The 12,873-nt window shown below is 37.6% G+C and overlaps 1 protein-coding gene across 1 annotated transcript in view; it reads right to left on the bottom strand.

The window, feature by feature from the left end:
* Positions 1-12,873, bottom strand: part of LOC150108077 (dynein axonemal heavy chain 3-like) — a 170,289-nt gene that overhangs the window by 85,780 nt on the left and 71,636 nt on the right. The window lies entirely within an intron of this gene.

Below are 12,873 nucleotides of genomic sequence, written 5' to 3'. Positions count from 1 at the left end.
ATTAATTATTTTGGTAATCATTTTGCTGGTATTAATTATTTTGATAATAATCATTTTTGGTAATAATTATTTGATTGCATTTTAGAACATCTTATGTAAGTGTACATACTGCTTCATTGTGTAGATAGCAATTTATCTCTAAACACATTTCATTCAAATTAATTTTGTCCTACTATCATACCACTCCTTGAACTCACTGACCGTTCTTGCTCTCACCACTCTATCAGGCAATGCATTCCACGATTCCGCCACCCTCCACAGAAAGAAACCACTCCTCACCTTCTTGCTCACTGCCTCCTTTCATAACTTCCAGGGATGACCCCCTTGTCATCGCTCCTTCCCGCTGTTCCCCCAAGTGAAAGTACTCCCCAGTGTCAACCCTGTAACTGCCTCTCAACAGTTAAAAGTGTTGATCATATCACCTCTCCTTCTTCTATCCACCAAACTCTGCAGTCCACATTCCCTCAGCCGATCCCCATAACTAACATTGTATAGTCCTGAAACCATCTTTGTTATCCACCTCTGCACCCTTTCCACAGTTAATTTATCCTCTTCAAATCCTGGTTACCGAATTTGAGAACAATAGGCCAAGTGTGGTCTGATCAGGGTCTTATACAATGGAATGATAACTCTTATCTCTGCAGGTCAGCAATCCTCTGGGTAACCTTCACCAGCTTTGCAATATGTTCCCTGAATTTCAGTTTTCTCTCAATCATCACCCCAAGATCTCTTGTCTCCCTTACTTCCTCCAGTACAGTCGAGTATGCAGCCTCCCATCAATGTATCCCAAACTTCATGACTTTACATTTTGCTGCATTAAACTGACATCCCCATTCATTTGCTCATTTGTCTAGTTTATTCAAATCCTCTTGCAGGTCTGCCTCATCTGCACTATTACTAATAGTCCTTCCCAGATTCACATCAACTGAATATTCCCTTGCAATGCATTGACAATGTCATTGATATAAAGGTTAAACAGTACAGGTCCCAGTACTGAGGCCTGTAGAACCCCACTTAAACCTTCTGCCTACTTGATATTGCCACACCATACACAACTCTCTGATTTTGCCCCACTATACACAATTTTTCCTTTGTAAAGTGTAGTGGTATGTAGCTTGTATCTTATACATGTATTTTCCTGATGATAACCTCAATACAGAGGTCTAAACGTCGAATGTTACTTTCCTAATATTAAGTAATTTTTTTAACACGTGTGTTGTGTCTCCATAAATTCTTAACAATGAATGCTGACCATCCTGTATCCTTAAAAGAAAGAATTTTTTTTTTTTTGTATACATTAGTAAATGAACAAATAGAATGGTTTAACTATCATACCCAGATTTTTTGTAGTGTTCTATTTGCTGGATGAGATGTTTCTTATAAAGTTGATTTTTCTGTTTTCTAGTTGACAACATGGTTTTATACCATTTGACCACAAGTTCCATGTCTTTCCATATGTAAATATTGGCTTGGTTGGTCGAGTGGTTAGTGTATCTGCTCTCCAGCCAAAAGGCTGCGAGTTCAAATCCCAGTGTGGGCATGGATGTTTGTGATTTATCTGTGAAAATACCACTAGTGGTGGTGGGCAGTAGATGGCGTTGGTGTAGATGATGAATGCAGTTGCAGTTCATTGTAGTCAGTGAATTGAGTGGTGGAGACAGAGTTGTAGAGTAGGTGCCTTCCCTCGATGAGTTATTGGACTCCCTGGAGGTGTCATGTAATGATAATATTAATAATAAATATCTGCTGTATAAATATGTTTCAACCGAATAGACTTTTTTCTATCTCATACCTTCCTTTCAACAATAAATAACATTTGGGTTGAAATTCACACATTTCACATGAAAAATGATGTTTAAGTATTATATGTAAACGAGGAAAGTGAAAGGTTCATTGCTAATAACTAAAATAACACCTAATATGAAATGTAATGGAAGAAAAATCAAGAGTTTGCAGATTAAAGATTTCACAAACAACATTTTCCCCACTTCTGAATAATGTCAATTAGATGATGACATATAGCAGTCAACACGAACATAAAATTTCACTAAAGCGGTTGCTTTTTGTGAAACTTACCTAAATTTTTATTATTATTATTATTCAGGAATTCATGGAGTCAAAAGACTCATCACGGGAGGTCCTTTCTAAGAAACACAAGTCTATCAAGACTCATCGAAGGAGGTCCCTACAAGGAAACACAAAGTCTATCATACCACTCCTTAAACGCATTGACCGTTCTTGCTCTAACCACTCCATCAGGCAATGCATTCCATGGTTCAACCAACCTCCATGCAAAGAAACCACTCCTCACTCACTTTCTCACAGTTTCAGTTTCCTTTCAGTTGCCTCCACCTCTAGCACTGCATCTGTCATTTCTAAGTAACGAGTAGTTTCTGAGTTTGGGATTTCTTTTCAGTTGCCTCCACCTCTAGCACTGCATCTGTCATTTCTAAGTAACGAGTAGTTTCTGAGTTTGGGATTATTGCAGGGACGTAGGTGAGTCTCGTTAATGAGGAGAATATCAATTTGTAAGTGATCTGTAAGTTCCTGTAGTTCCAAAATTTTGTTGTTGAGACCATTTGCATTCCAGAATACTATCTGCATAGAATTTGATGTTGAGGCCGGATTAGTCATTAATCATAGAGAAGATGACCTGAGTATTCCTAAGGAATTTGTTGGTGTCGGCCTGGCTTGGATTTGTTTTGCTAAAGGCCGTTAACATCTCCCCTAAGTCAAAACTCCTCAGCAAGAATTGCTGAGGAGTTTTGACTGCTAGTTGCAGGGAGTACCTCAGTGTTACGTGAGGAAACCGCCGAAGCATAAGATTTATCTGGCGTAACTACCTGCGCTTTGATTTCAGGTGCAGATCTCATGATACTATTCTGAATGGATGAGACTGACTCCTGTCTAAACTTTTGGAGGTTAGATGGATGTAGAGAACAACCCTTGTAATTCGCAGGATGTGGGCCACTGCAGTTCGCACATTTAGCAGGTATGGTCTTTGGCTTGATGGAAGTGTGCGAGGGATGGTTGCCACCGCACTTTATGCATTTGTAGTCTGCTCTGCATAGCATTTGTGCATGCCCATATTTTTGGCAGCGATGGCATTGATCAGCCGATGCCTTTCTTCTCAGTAGCTCAGTCCTGATCACCAAGTTGCAGACTATTCTGAGATCGTAGATTTCTCTCTGATCTTTACTGATCTCCACTAAGACCAGAGGCATGGGACGCTTGTCTGCTCGATACATACAAGAAATCTTGATCGGCTCCAAGCCTAGTGATCTGAGGTCAGTAGCTCTCTCTTCTGATGTTATGTTTTCTACCAATCCTCTGATCACTACCTTAAGGTTTTTTTCACTTTTTAGTTGATAAGTATGGTATGGTAATTTTTGTTCATCCATAAGCCTGGTGAGCTGGCGGTAGTCCGTTGTTCCTTCGGGCTGTATGCGGACTCCGTCATTTGTGTTTTTGGCTGATGAGAACTTGATGTTATTGTTCTTCATCATTTGTGCATGTGATGACCATTTTTCCTTAGATCTCAGGATTACTGGTGGTATCCTCTCTTTGGGCTGTGTCAGTATATATGTCTCTGTTCTTGCACCAGATAGCACTGATGTGTCCATTTGATATACAATTTCAGGCTCTGCTGCTGGTGAACTCTTCTTACGCTTTTTTCTGCTGACAACCTGATAGTCTGTAGAGTAATCTGAGTCCACTATGGGCTGGTCATTAACCGGTGACATAATCTCTCTGGTGTTATCTTGAGAAGTGCTGGGGAGAGGGTCAGGGGATTGACAGTCCTCTGTATCCACCTCTTCTACTTGGTGGATTGCCACCTTACCTGGCCATTTCCTTTGTAGAAGGCCTCCAATATGCTTAAAGACAGCCAAAAGCTGTTTGAAATCAAGCTCATCGTATCGAGAGTCCATAGTTTGGCTTGAGAGAAACTAGCAGTTTCCCGGGTAATCCTGTAGACTGAGAGTCTACTAGCAAATCCCGTAGACAGCTTAGAATAAGCGTCTACCAGCAAAAAGTTAGTCTGTTATAGGAGACTATCCTAAAAAACGAGGAAAAAGGAGTTTCAGGAGCTTACTTGGACACAGTGCAGCGATCTACCTCCCTAAAAAAATCATTCAACCACCACTGGTCCTCATTGCGGGTGGGGCCTGCTGGCCATTAGACCTCTGCATATTTCATACAGAGGGGGAGATAGTAGATCACGAACTGTGTTAGTTCCAGTGCAATGCGAGCTTCCCGAAAAACCCTATATAAAAATCAACTAGGCAGAGTCTAAAGGAATACGTCCGATCACAGTGACAGCAAAAACCCGACCTCATTCACTCAAAACTCACTCGAATTCGCTTATCGTGTGGCACCCTGTCAAATGCATTATGTCTAGGAAAATGGTCCTAGACGTAAGGCATTTGAAAATTTTCCTAGACTTTCCTAAGTCTAGGAAAATGGCAGTATATGCCTTTCTTTCATCTAATGATCTTGTAACTTTATCATAAAAGGCTAGCATATTGTTTAAACAAGAGTGCCCCTTCACAAATCCATGTTGACTCTCACAGATAACATTACCCTCACTACTTTCTCCAAGATCTTACTAACTGCTGATGACACACAAACTAGCCTATAATTAGACACTTCCAGTCTGCTACTGCCCTTATGCAATGGCACTATCTTACCTTCCTTCCATTCCATTCCATGGGCACCTTTCCTGCAGCCACTTTCATTGAAAAGCCAGGTCAAAGGCATTGTCAGTTCCTTAGCACATTCTCTCAAAACTCATGGTGAAATACCATCCGGTCCCACAGCTTTACTAACAACCAGAGTACTCAGTATGTGGAACACACTCTCCTCCTGCACCTCTAAACCTCGAACCTGCCCTATCCCTCTAGTATTCAAATTGACTCCTCCAGGATGAAATACTCCAATAAAGTATTCATTGAACAATTCCACTATGTCCTCTGCATCAGACACTCTATTCCCATTTTTATCCCATAATGTCATTCTTCCACAGTCAATTCTCCTCCTACTGGCCACTATGTGGCCAGTAGGAGGAGAATTGACTGTCTCCTTATATCTCTTCCATAGCCTCTTTTTTTGCTCCTGTTTAATATTGTTTGTCATCCACTTTACTCCAAATTGTGTCCTCTTCTTCACTCGTGGAATACAGCTTACCATTGCTGCTAACAAATATTCCTTCACAATTTCCCAAGCACTAATGATATCCCGGCCTTCCAATTCCTCCCTCCATGAAACTTCTCCAAGTTGATGTCTAAGACTATTATAATCACCTGCTTTATAATTCCACATACGTTCCCGTCTCTTTGATACTCCTGCATGTCTATTCATTTTCCAAGTCAAAACCATATTGTCACTTTCTCCAAATGATGGGAGAGATGTCATCTCAGTTATTATCAACTCCTCTGATGCTCTAACCAAATCCAAAACTCTTGAACCTCTTGTTCCCTCTATTACATGTTACCTAAGACATTTGTCCCTCATGAATTCTAGAAATTCCATTCCCTTATTGCCACTTGCATCTTCCTCTCTCCAATTTATACTGCTGTAGTTAAAATCTCCCATAACAATCATTCTTCTTGCACGTGCCACGCTCAACTCTCTCAACATCTCCTGGTCCCCACCCTCATTTACTTCTCGATATACTATATTTGTTTAAATGCAAGCACAAGCACCATTAATTTTGGCAAACATGATTATTAAGTGTGAAATAGAAGTCTTCAGAAATGTATCAGTGGCGATTTTTGATGCAATTTTCCTACAAGCTATGCCAATATTAATTATTGTCCACTTATATCAAAATTCAGACTTTTACAAAAAAAACTTCTCCATTCCATCAAACAGTGATATTTTAAAAAGCTTAATATTGGAATTGCGTTACTCATTCCATGACAATGTGTACTTCTAACACTTTCAGACAAGAGGCTAATTATATATATTATGTAAGAGATTCATTTGGTGCACTGGATTTACTTCACCACCATCTCCTCCTGTAGTTACCCCCATATAAACAATGTAGATATTTTGTAAACATCTGTACTTCTAATTCATTTCTGAACTGCAACCATCCTTGAAGGAAATAAACAATGTTTGCTGTCCTTTAACCACCCAAATGGCCATGACATTGTATACACATCAAGGTTACCATGGATGCGAAGTGCATTTAAAAAAAAACAGCTAATGTCTTTTATTCCTGTATAGCGGTAGGTGAGGCTGTTTTAGCCCTATCTAACTTTTGGAGACTGAGTGGGAAGTTCAATCTCCACTGGTAACCAATTAGAGATAGCTGGCCCAAGGCTATCACTAATTAACACGTTCGCTGCCATGCTACTTTGGCATGGTCTGTTCCCCTACGCCGAGCTGTTTTACTTCTTCAAGGTCAGTACGATAATCTCGTTACCGGAGGTAAACGAACTATGAGTATGCTCGTAGTTGGCTTGTACACAGCATATACGGTCTATGAGAATACACAGTTTTGAAGCTAGCCCCACAAGCCAAGCATTTTCATTTCTTCAAGGTCACTACAATAATCTCGTTCCCGGCGGTAAGCGTCCTACGAGTATACTCGTAGCTGGCTTGTGAAGCAGGATTACCCACTACGAGTATACTCGTAGTTGGCAGCGAACGTGTTAAGCCACATGCAGCAAACAGACAGCTAACAAGTGCTGCTATCTCGTGATCCCTAACCCTAACACAATATTTTTTAATGTCTGAAAATAGTGTGTGTGTTCGACAGTCAATTTTCTTGAGTTTACAGGATGAAAAACCTGAGTTTCCAGGAGAAAAAACCCGCTTGCCCATGCCAGAGATGGACTAACTTGGAACTGGCCAAAAAAAGGGTTAGGAAAAAGTTCCTCTAGTCGGCAACTAGATTTCAACACAAGTCTTTCTATGTTCAGTCAAGCACCATAGAGTGCAACTGCCACTTCTACTGAGCTACACAGGCTCTGCAAAGTGCATTCTAAAATTATAATACCATTGATATTATATTGAAATATATGATGCATACGAAGTGAATGAGGAATGATCTATTTTATCCATAATGATGTCAATGTAGTTAATTTTATAGACCTCCAAGTGGGGGGTAAAAGATTTATTCCAATGCTGGTAGCCATAGTGTTATAATGTGGTGTTATGCTGTTTTCTGGTAACGTCATAATGGTACATGTACCACTAGGACCAACTTTAAAGTTGTTCAAATTTTTGTTTCTTGAAAATATTTTTTTTATTCCTGATTAGATTACTTTTTAGTCAAGTTAGTTTAGAAAGAAAATTCTTTCTGAGAATTTCCACTGCCTATAGTTTCAATCTTATTTAGAAAACTGATGGCAAGCAGTTCAAAGAAATGGCAGATTGAGCTGCCATTTCTTTGAACTGCTTGAATTCTTTGAATTCAAGCAGCTTGAATTCAGAATTAAGCTGCATGCAATGAAGAGACAGCTAACAAGTGCTGCTATCTTGTGGTCCCTAACACAATATTTTTAATGTCTGAAAATAGTGTGCGTGTTCAACTCATCAAAACTGGTATTCCTCAAAACTAAGTTATAGATAAAAATAAGGAATCTTGGAAATTTTTTTTTATCTATACAAACCTCTGTTCAATGGAACTGAAAGGAAACCTAATCAGCTATGCTGATAATAAATCAATAGTTTTCTAATCAAGCAACATAAAAATCTTTAAGCATAACATGGAATCTGATTTATTAAGCCTGCACACATGGTTCATTGAAAATAACATCAAAATGAGCATTCAGAAAACTAAATTTATCCTATTTGAACTGAAGTGTAGAGAAGTAATCCTGTCAATTAAAAATATCATGCCACTTCATGTGACCCCAGAAGTGACTGCAGTTGCAAAGCTACTCAACAGGTCTACAACCAACCAGTGTCTGGGCATACACATAGATTATAATCTAAAATGGAAAACCCATAGCCAAGCTGTTACAAACAAACTAAGGTACACATTGTATAAAATGCATAACATTAAATGCATAGTATCTCATACTTTTTACAAACTATATTATGCACTGGTATACTGAAGAATTCAGTATGAAATTTGTAGCTTAGGGGAGCATATAACAATATCCTTGGCAAATTGTACAATCTACACAACAGAATATTAAAGAAAATCTTCATGTTTAATCACACTGCAGTTAACAACTGTAATTTAATTCTCTTCAGCGTCAGGTATTATACCTTTATGGCATACTTATCTTTTTACATAGAAATAAACATTAGCTTAGCCTCGTTGACCAGCATTGTACCCTCAAGCACAATGGTCTAGTTTTCCAGATACCTCAAGAAAAAAGTTTCCTGGAGTGCCATTTCACATTCCTGTCACAAGAATCTTTAACTCTCTTAACTCAAAAAACACAAGTCAGAAGCAACATTTAAGAGAGGAGGATTAAGACTATTTCTTGAATCTATAAATGATGCTGAACCATTGCTTACTTTTATGTAAATAAACACTAATGGATTTCAAAGTAACTTGTAAATACTCTAATATTTGTAAATCCCTATAAATATGTATACATTTACAGGGATGTGAAGAGGTGGTGAAACACAATATATAGCCTTCCCCACTCAAATGCCAACCTCACCTTCTCATTGTCCGCCCTGTTCTAAAAGTGCAAATTAGGTACTGTCAACCGAGTATGGACAATGTAACCCTAACAGAGCAAATACTGTTAGAACTTTCTCCAGGAGCATTAGGTAGCAACCCTATCACTAGACTTTGTTAGAGAAAGGCTAATAACCTGTCCTGGAGAAATTTCATAAACCAACCATCCCAGCCAACTAATCTGTCAAGCCATCAACTATAACTCTGGAAACTTCTGAAAATATAGAAGACTGAAATCCATCATTGCATACACAGCACCAGCAATTGCAAAAAAAAAAGCTCACAAGAAGCGGCCATGAGTCACCTCCATTCACAGTTGCAAACTCAAATGAACAGATCAAGATTCAAAGCTCAGTTCAGTCACGAAAGAAGTTAACTGTCTGTTAGCCATTGTGAGTTGAAGTGCATGGCACTGTACAGTTTCTAGCCGCCACTGGTTTAATAACCAGCTCCCAAAAATTCTTGAAAATTCAACAACCCACTGGTGCCAACACACTGTTGGATGGAAGGCTTACAAAACACTAACAGGGAGACCATTTATTTCAAATGTATTTATTGTAAATACATGTTGAATCTCTCAATATACAGAGACCTGTAAATAAGTACAAAAAACAAAGGAGAGTGGATACTTCAAAGATTACTGATACAAACAGTTAATTATTCGTTAAATTAGTTAACTTTTATTAACACAATTAATTCTCCTGGAGTCAAAGGCTCAGAGGGGTAAGAGTTTTTACAACAAACTTCCTTAGCAAGGTAGGCAATCATCCCAGTTTACCTGGGACATTCCAAAGCAACGTAAAGATTCATTTCAGCAATAAGCAGTAATCTTTACATCACTTATTTCCACAGACTGATAGTGAGTTGTGTTCACACCCTCTTAGTAATACTTAAACCATTCTTTATTGTTAGCATTTCCACTCTCCAGCCAAAAGGCTGCAGGTTCAAATCCTGCCATGGGCATGGATGTTTCTGATTGTCTGTGTAAAATACTAGTGGTGGTGATCAGCAGTAGATGGCACTGGTGTAGATGATGAAGGTAGTTGCAGTTGGTGGAGTGGTGGAGACAGTGTGTTGTAGAGTAGGTGCCCTCCCTCTATGAATCTTTGGACTCCCTGGAGGTGTTATGTAATAATAATAATTATTTATTCATAAAAATGTAAACCATATACGAGAGTGATCTGAAAAGTTCTAGGCCTAACAATGGAAAAAACTTTGATCACAACTGCAGATATACAGACCGGTTTATAATTGGAAACTTCTGTTCTAAAACCATGCTTGTGGAGATGTGTGATTTTGCCTTCTTTCCACTCCATAGACTCATTAAATAACTAGGACAAGTGCACGGCTAACTCCTTTGTACATTCTTCAAAAATACGTGGTGCTATATCATCCATTCCCACAGCCTTATTAACATTGTTAAATTGTGAATGAAGATATTTATAATTAATAATACTTCATTCATAATTAACATGACCTACCATATCATAAGCAGGACTTATTTAAATTTATTTTGTTAGTCTCTTGCTTATAAAATGTTATTCTTTTTGAGTTTTGTTAGTTAATTTTATTTATGTGATTTTAAGGAATATTATAGACATGAAAAGGCTCTGTATTAAGGTGTCATTTATTTTATTTGCTTTATTCCTATAATAATAAAATAAGAAACTGTAAAGTATGTAAATTTAATATATCCAGAAGTTTCCTTATGATATCATTCGATTGGTTGTTGTGAGAAATCGTAAATTTCTCCTAGCACGTATTGGAGCGTGAACTACTATATACAAAGGGAAAAGCAAGTTCGATGTGAGCTATACCGGTGAGAACCAGTTACTGGCAGGAAAAAGGAATGAGTGGACACAAAAACGAAAGTAAATGAGAACGAGTAACGAGAACGGTAGCTAGAAACTGAAGGGGAATTTTACGTGCTGAAAAGCGGAAATAGAAGATTCTTTTAAGTCTGTGTTACTACAATATAAAAGTCAGTAAGGATTTTAAAGATGTTGTTCGATCTCCTTATGATGTGATGAAGCTATATCCTGGTAAGATTACCTTTACTTTACGTAGTGTGAAGTGACGAAAATTAATTCCGCCAAAAGTAATTTATTCCTAGTTGTTGTATTCAGCAAGTCAAGATTTAATGGGTGATGTGCTAAGACTTTTCCCTCTTCAGGTGACAAATGCTATATTATTGAATTAAGTGTTCATTGACTGAACGAGAACATTGAGAAGCCTATTTGTTGTAATTTAGGAATCTCGAACTTACAAGAACTAATTTTGATTAACTGAGCTTAGAGAATTACAAATGAATGTCTGATGGTTCATGAGTTGTAATCCTTCTGAATATCTTGAACTGATTTGATATTTAAATGTCTTGAGATGTAACCTTGGTCTGAGTGAAATTGTGATAGAAATTCTTTATAACAAGAAGAATAAGATCTGTTAAATATAATTTTTAATTATAATTCTTAAGTTCACCTGCGTAGTATACTAGTAACTTAATGAGAGCTTTATATTCGTTTAATTGTAATATCCCTGTTGAAACATTGTGTTATGATGTAATTATACGTGACACTGCATTAAATATTATTTTTATTATCTAAGATCAACCTAGTCTTTGCCTGATTTTTAACTGCTCATTAAATATTTCGAACCAATAGCGGGAGCTTTGCTTAATAGTGGGAACCTCAGCCTAAAATCAGCTTTATAATAACCTGGTATAGTTGAAGGTTGATTTATCAAGGTTGCTCATGCAATTCAGAACATGGAGTGGTGCAGTGTACTATAAATTTTCTTCATGTTAGGATGATATATCAGCCTACAACTAACAAAATTTATAACAAGAGAGAATTATAAGACGATCAAACATGATTGAGCAGAAATTACGATACAACAACATCTAACCCAAGCAACACTTGATACACCTCTGATTCTTTCAACTTTAATTCTGCTAATTCTTGTCTTCATTCTACATGTTACACAGCATCTTTCACAACACTATGACATATACTGAGGAAGTGTTCATTTAATTATTCCACTATATCATTTGCTATGGTTGCTCTGCTACCATAACTATCCACCAGCATCAACCTGCCGTAATTACTTCCCACATATCAGAAAAATTCCTTTGAATTAGCTTTGGTCTGACTGGTCAATCTCCTCTCATATTCTATTTTTTCATTTTTCTTTTTTTGACCATGCTTGTCACTTTTCCATTATCCTTCACATGAGACATGTGTTAACCATAAAAAGTTTATTATTGGATTATTTAAATGTTTATATGTATACTAACTGCAGTCAGATATGACTATACCAGATGCAATTTTAACAAATCTGTTACTTTGACAAACTTAAAAAACAAAAAAAAAATTCCTGACCAAATTTCCATAGCATCAGTGCTTCTAGAGAATATTTTCTATAGTAAGCTTTTTAATGTAACAAAACTACTTTCTTCCTTTTCAGTTCCTCACTACAATAAGTGAAGAGCTGTATTCTCTGTGATGGTTAGCACAGGTTAAAGGGGGTCACACTTTAACAGTTAATGTACATATTATAATTAGTAAGAGAGACCTCCAGGGAGTCAGAGACTCATCAAGGGAGACCACATACTACATGCACCAGCTATCATACTTATTCTTGAATTCATTCACACTGCCTGTACTCACAACATCCAATGGCAATCCATTCCATTCACACACCAACCTATGAGAGAAAAATCTAGAACTCACTCCCTTCTTAGTGGCATTGTCCTCTTGTCCTTTCCCCACCCTCCGTAAATTGAAAACTTCCATCAACTGAAATCCTGTATGACCCTTTCAGAAGTGTGTAAGTCTCAATCCCTCTTTCTCCTGTTTGCTAGTCTGCAGTCTACAAATTCTCAATCTGTCTCATAATCAGTATTCCACAATCTTGATAACATTTTTAACACTCTTCTTTGCACTTTCTCCCCACTATATCAGAATCACAACAGAAACCAGGAGACTAGACCTGCACACAATAGTCCAAGTGAAGTCTTATAAAGCCTTGTAAAGAGGCAAAATGACATCCTTATTTTTACATGCAAATGTTTGTTTCAGCATTGCAATTATCTTTCGGGTTGTATTTGCAATTTTTGGTACATGGCTCATGAACTTCAACTTCTTGTCTACTAACACTCCAAGATCCCTAGCCCAATCAGTTTCTTCTAGCATAATTCCACCAATATAATATGACACTGGATATCTAAT

Source organism: Typopeltis vanoorti, chromosome 3 (assembly GCF_054136105.1).
Source record: "Typopeltis vanoorti isolate ZY-2024b chromosome 3, IOZ_Tvanoo_1.0, whole genome shotgun sequence".
Classification (NCBI taxonomy): Eukaryota; Metazoa; Arthropoda; class Arachnida; order Uropygi; family Thelyphonidae; genus Typopeltis; species Typopeltis vanoorti.
The sequence above is the reverse complement of the archived record's forward strand: the minus strand, read 5'-3'. Positions and strand labels throughout refer to the sequence as shown.